The sequence below is a fragment of the Arachis hypogaea genome, chromosome 2, assembly GCF_003086295.3.
Source record: "Arachis hypogaea cultivar Tifrunner chromosome 2, arahy.Tifrunner.gnm2.J5K5, whole genome shotgun sequence".
Taxonomy (NCBI): domain Eukaryota; kingdom Viridiplantae; phylum Streptophyta; class Magnoliopsida; order Fabales; family Fabaceae; genus Arachis; species Arachis hypogaea.
The window spans coordinates 33,770,448-33,776,478 of record NC_092037.1 but is presented as its reverse complement, the minus strand read 5'-3'; the positions used below and the strand labels follow the sequence as shown (position 1 = coordinate 33,776,478).

Genomic DNA, 6,031 nt, shown 5'->3' with positions numbered 1-6,031 from the left:
TTCAACTCATCACCACAAGAGCTTGTTGATTTTGTATCAATCTTGCTTTTGGAGCAGTGATTTGCTAAGGCTTGGCTGGCCTCTGGCCATGTCTAGTGTTTTGGACCGAAGCTTTCTTTGAAAGCTTGGCTGGCTGTAAAGCCATGTCTAATTCCTGGACCGGAGTCTTAGACTAACATTGCACTGATTCCTGGAATTCTCATTAAGAATTTTGATACCTTTCCCATTTAATTTTCGAAAAAAAAAACAAAAAAAAAATTTACAAAATCATAAAATCCAAAAATATTTCTTGTTTGAGTCTAGTGTCTCATCATAAGTTTGGTGTCAATTGCATGCATTCATGTATCTTGGTGATCTTCAAGATGTTCTTGATGATTTACTTGCTCTGATCTTTGAATTCAATTTGACTTGATTGTTTTGTGTGTCTCATATGCATTTTTATTTTGTTAGTGTCAGTAGTTTACAAACTGCTAAGTTTGGTGTCTTGCATGCATTGTTATTTGATTCTTGTTGCATTTTGGTTTGTCCTTATTATTAAAAATCCAAAAATATTTTTAATTTGTGTCTTTTCAAGTCAATAATACAGAGAATTGAAGATTCAGAACATACTGCAGAAGAATCACACAGAAAAAGCTGGGCATTCAAAAATGCCCAGTGAAGAAGACAGACTGGCGTTTAAACGCCAGCCAGGGTACCTGGTTGGGCGTTTAACGCCCAAAAGGGTAGCATTTTGGGCGTTAAACGCCAGAATGTATACCATTCTGGGCGTTTAACGCCAGGATGGCTAAGGGAGGAAGATTTTGTTTTCAAATCAGATCTTTTCTAAGTTTTCAAAATCTTTTCAAAATCAAATCTTTTTCAAATCAATTTTCAATCAAATCCTTTTCAAAATTAACTCCTTTCCTTTTTCAAAGATACTTACTATCAATTAATGATTTGATTCAACATTTCAAGTATGTTGCCTTTTCTGTTGAGAAAGGTTTAATGATTGAATCATATCTTTTCTTGTTAGTCAAGTTTTTAATTTTCAAATCAAATCTTTTTAAAATGTTTTCAAATCATATCTTTTAAAATTGTTTTCAAATCATATCTTTTTAATCATATCTTTTTCAAATAAGCTTTCAATCAAATCTTTTTGATTTCTAATTTCAAAATCTTTTTCAAAAATCACTTGATTTCTTTTCCATTTTCATTTTCGAAAATTAAGTGATGTTTTTCAAAAATGTTTTCAAATTTCCCACTTAATTTTCGAAAATCACTTCCCTCCTTCTCACATCCTTCTATTTGTGGACTAACACTATCCCTTAATGCAAAATTCGAACTCCATTTTCTCTGATAAGTTCGAATTTTCCCACTCCTGTCTTCTACTCTTCTTTTCCTCTGACACCTAAAGGAATCTCTATACTGTGACATAGAGGATTCCACATTTTCTTGTTCTCTTCTCTATCTTATGAGCAGGAGCAAGGACAAAGGCATTCTTGTTGAGGCTGATCCTGAACCTGAAAGGACCTTGAAGAGAAAGCTAAGAGAAGCCAAAGCACAACTCTCTTTAGAGCACCTGACCGAATTCTTCAAGGAAGAAGAACACATGGCAGCTGAAAACAACAACAATGCCAACAATGCAAGGAAGGTGCTGGGTGACTTTACTGCACCTACTCCCGACTTCTATGGGAGAAGCATCTCTATCCCTGCCATTGGAGCAAACAACTTTGAGCTTAAGCCTCAATTAGTTTCTCTAATGCAACAGAATTGCAAGTTCCATGGACTTCCAATGGAAGATCCTCATCAGTTTTTAGCTGAGTTCTTGCAAATCTGTGACACAGTCAAGACTAATGGGGTTGACCCTGAGGTCTACAGACTGATGCTATTCCCTTTTGCTGTAAGAGACAGAGCTAGAACATGGTTGGATTCTCAACCTAAAGAAAGCCTGGACTCTTGGGAAAAGCTAGTCAATGCCTTCTTGGCAAAGTTCTTTCCACCTCAAAAATTGAGTAAGCTTAGAGTGGAAGTCCAAACCTTCAGACAGAAGGAAGGAGAATCCCTCTATGAAGCTTGGGAAAGATACAAACAATTGATCAGAAAGTGTCCCACTGATATGCTTTCTGAATGGAGCATCATAGGTATTTTCTATGATGGTCTCTCTGAACTGTCCAAGATGTCTTTGGATAGCTCTTCTGGAGGATCTCTTCATCTGAAGAAAATGCCTACTGAAGCTCAAGAACTGATTGAAATGGTTGCAAATAACCAATTCATGTACACTTCTGAAAGAAATCCTGTGAACAATGGGACTAGTCAGAAGAAAGGAGTTCTTGAGATTGACACTCTGAATGCCATTTTGGCTCAGAATAAAATATTGACCCAACAAGTCAATATGATTTCTCAAAGTCTGTCTGGAATGCAAAATGCCCAAGCAGTACTAAGGAAGCTTCATCTGAGGAAGAAGCTTATGATCCTGAGAACCCTTCAATGGAAGAGGTGAATTACATGGGAGAACCCTATGGAAACACCTACAACCCTTCATGGAGGAATCACCCAAATCTTTCATGGAAAGATCAACAGAGACCTCAACAAGGTTTCAATAACAATAATGGTGGGAGAAACAGGTTTGGCAATAGCAAGCCTTTTCCATCATCTTCTCAGCAACAGACAGAGAGTTCTAAGCAGAATAATTCTGACTTGGCAACCATGGTCTCTGATCTAATCAAAACCACTCAAAGTTTCATGACTGAAACTAGATCTTCCATTAGGAATTTGGAAGGACAAGTGGGTCAGCTGAGCAAGAAAATTACTGAACTTCCTCCAAGCACTCTCCCAAGCAATACTGAAGAAAATCCAAAAGGAGAGTGCAAGGCCATCAATATGGCCGAATTCTGGGAGGAAGGAGAGGCAGTGAACGCCACTGAGGAAGGCCTCACTGGACGCCCACTGACCTCCACTGAGTTCCTCAATGAGGAACCATGGGAATCTGAGGCTCAAACTGAGACCATAGAGATCCCATTGGACTTACTTCTGCCATTCATGAGCTCTGATGAGTATTCTTCCTCTGAAGAGGATGAGTATGTCACTGAGGAGCAAGTTGCTAAATACCTTGGAGCAATCATGAAGCTAAATGACAAGTTATTTGGAAATGAGACTTGGGAGGATGAACCCCCTTTGCTCACCAAAGAACTGGATAACTTGTCTAAGCAGAAACTACCTCAAAAGAGGCAGGATCCTGGAAAGTTTTCTATACCTTGTACCATAGGCACCATGACCTTCAAGAAGGCCTTGTGTGACTTAGGATCAAGTGTGAACCTCATGCCCCTCTCTGTAATGGAGAAATTAGGGATCTTTGAGGTGCAAGCTACAAAAATCTCACTAGAGATGGCAGACAACTCAAGAAAACAAGCCTATGGACTTGTAGAGGATGTTCTGGTTAAAGTTGAAGACCATTACATCCCTACTGATTTCATAGTCCTAGAGACTGGGAAGTGCATGGATGAATCCATCATCCTTGGCAGACCCTTCCTAGCCACAGCAAAGGCTGTGATTGATGTTGATAGAGGAGAGTTGATCATTCAAGTGAATGAAGAATCCTTGGTGTTTAAAGCCCAAGGATATCCCTCTGTCATCATGGAGAGGAAGCATGAAGAGCTTCTCTCAAAACAGAGCCAAACAGAGCCCCCACAGTCAAACTCTAAGTTTGGTGTTGGGAGGCCACAACCAAACTCTAAGTTTGGTGTTGAACCCCCACATTCAAATTCTAAGTTTGGTGTTGGGAGGGTCCAACACGGTTCTGAACATTTCTGAGGCTCCATGAGAGTCCTCTGTCAAGCTAATGACAATAAAGAAGCGCTTGTTGGGAGGCAACCCAATGTTTTATAATTAATTATTTTCTTTTGTTATTTTATCTTTTTTGTAGGTTGATGATCATAAGAAGTCACAAAAACAATGAAAAAAGCAAAAACAGAATGAAAAACAGGAAGAAAAACAGCACACCCTGGAGGAAGATGCTGCTGGCGTTTAAACGCCAGTCAGCCTAGCAGTTGGGCGTTTAACGCCCAGTCTGGCACCCATCTGGGCGTTTAACGCCAGAAAGGGGCACCAGACTGGCGTTAAACGCCAGTAAAGGGCAAGAACCTGGCGTTAAACGCCAGGAATGGGCACCAGCCCGGCGTTTAACGCCAGAAATGGCTCAAAACGTGGATTTTGATGCCATTTGGTGCAAGGATGCCTTTTCCTTGACACTACAGGATCTGTGGACCCCACAGGACCCTACCATCACTCTCTCTCTTCTTCCCCCATTCACCAATCACCTCAACACCTCTTCCCCAAAACCCCTCACCTATCAAATCCTACCCTTCTCTTCACCACTCTCATCCATCCTTCATAAATCCCCACCAACCTCACCCTTCAAATTCAAACCACTTTCCCTCCCAAACCCACCCATAATGGCCGAACCTTTACCCCCCTCTCTCCTATATATACCCTTCTTCAACCCGTCATTTTCACACAACCTAAACACCACTTCTCCCCCTCTTTGGCCGAATTCACCACCATCTCCCTCTTCCTCATTTCTTCTTCTTCTACTCTCTTCTTTCTTCTTTTGCTCGAGGACGAGCAAACATTTTAAGTTTGGTGTGGTAAAAGCGTTGCTTTTTTGTTTTTCCATAACCATTATGGCATCCAAGGCCGGAGAAACCTCTAAAAAGAGGAAAGAGAAGGCAAAGGCTTCCACCTCCGAGTCATGGGAGATGGATAGATTCCTCTCAAGGGTGCATCAAGACCACTTCTATGAAGTTGTGGCCTTGAAGAAGGTGATCCCCGAGGTCCCTTTTTCACTCAAAAAGGGTGAATATCCGGAGATCCGACATGAGATCCGAAGAAGAGGTTGGGAAGTTCTTACCAACCCCATTCAACAAGTCAGAATCTTGATGGTTCAAGAGTTCTATGCCAATGCATGGATCACCAAGAACCATGACCAAAGTGTGAACCCGAATCCAAAGAATTATCTTACTATGGTTCGGGGGAAATACTTGGATTTTAGTCCGGAGAGTGTGAGGGTGGCGTTCAACTTGCCTATGATGCAAGGAGATGAACATCCTTACACTAGAAAGGTCAACTTTGATCAAAGGTTGGACCAAGTCCTCACAGTCATATGTGAAGAGGGCGCACAATGGAAGCAAGATTCAAGAGGAAAGCCGGTCCAATTGAGAAGGCATGACCTCAAGCCAGTGGCTAGAGGATGGTTAGAGTTCATACAACGCTCAATCATCCCCACTAGCAACCGGTCCGAAGTTACCATAGACCGGGCTATCATGATCCATAGCATCATGATTGGAGAAGGAATAGAGGTTCATGAGGTTATAGCCCAAGAACTCTATAAGGTGGCAGACAAGACCTCCACCTTGGCAAGGTTAGCCTTTCCTCATCTCATTTGTCACCTCTGTTATTTAGTTGGAGTTGACATAGAGGGTGACATCCCCATTGATGAGGACAAACCCATCACCAAGAAAAGGATGGAGTACACAAGAGATCCCACTCATCATGAGATCCCTGAGATTCCTCAAGGGATGAATTTTCCTCCACAAAACTATTGGGAGCAACTAAACACCTCCCTAGGAGAGTTGAGTTCCAACATGGGACAATTAAGGGTGGAGCATCAAGAACACTCCATCATCCTTCATGAGATTAGAGAGGATCAAAGAATCATGAGGGAGGAGCAACAAAGACAAGGAAGAGACATTGAGGAGCTCAAGCACTCCATAGGATCTTCAAGAGCAAGAAAGAGCCGCCATCACTAAGGTGGACCCGTTCTTTGATTTCCTTGTTCTTTATTCTTCTGTTTTTCGAATTTTATGCTTATGTTTATCCATGTTTGTGTCTTGTGATCATTAGTGTCTTAGTGTCTATGCCTTAAAGTTATGAATGTCCTATGAATCCATCACCTTTCTTAAATAAAAATGTGCTTAATTGAAAAAGGAAGAATTGCATGAATTTTGAATTTTATAACAGTTAATTATTTTGATGTGGTGGCAATATTTTTGTTCTC

General features: G+C 41.0%; 1 non-coding gene across 1 annotated transcript; it reads right to left on the bottom strand.

Moving 5' to 3' along the window:
* Nucleotides 1–1,993: 1,993 nt before the first annotated feature.
* LOC112764781 (small nucleolar RNA R71) lies at nt 1,994–2,101 on the bottom strand. Its single transcript, XR_003183337.1, has one exon. It is a non-coding gene; the product is annotated as a small nucleolar RNA R71 (small nucleolar RNA).
* Nucleotides 2,102–6,031: the final 3,930 nt, after the last annotated feature.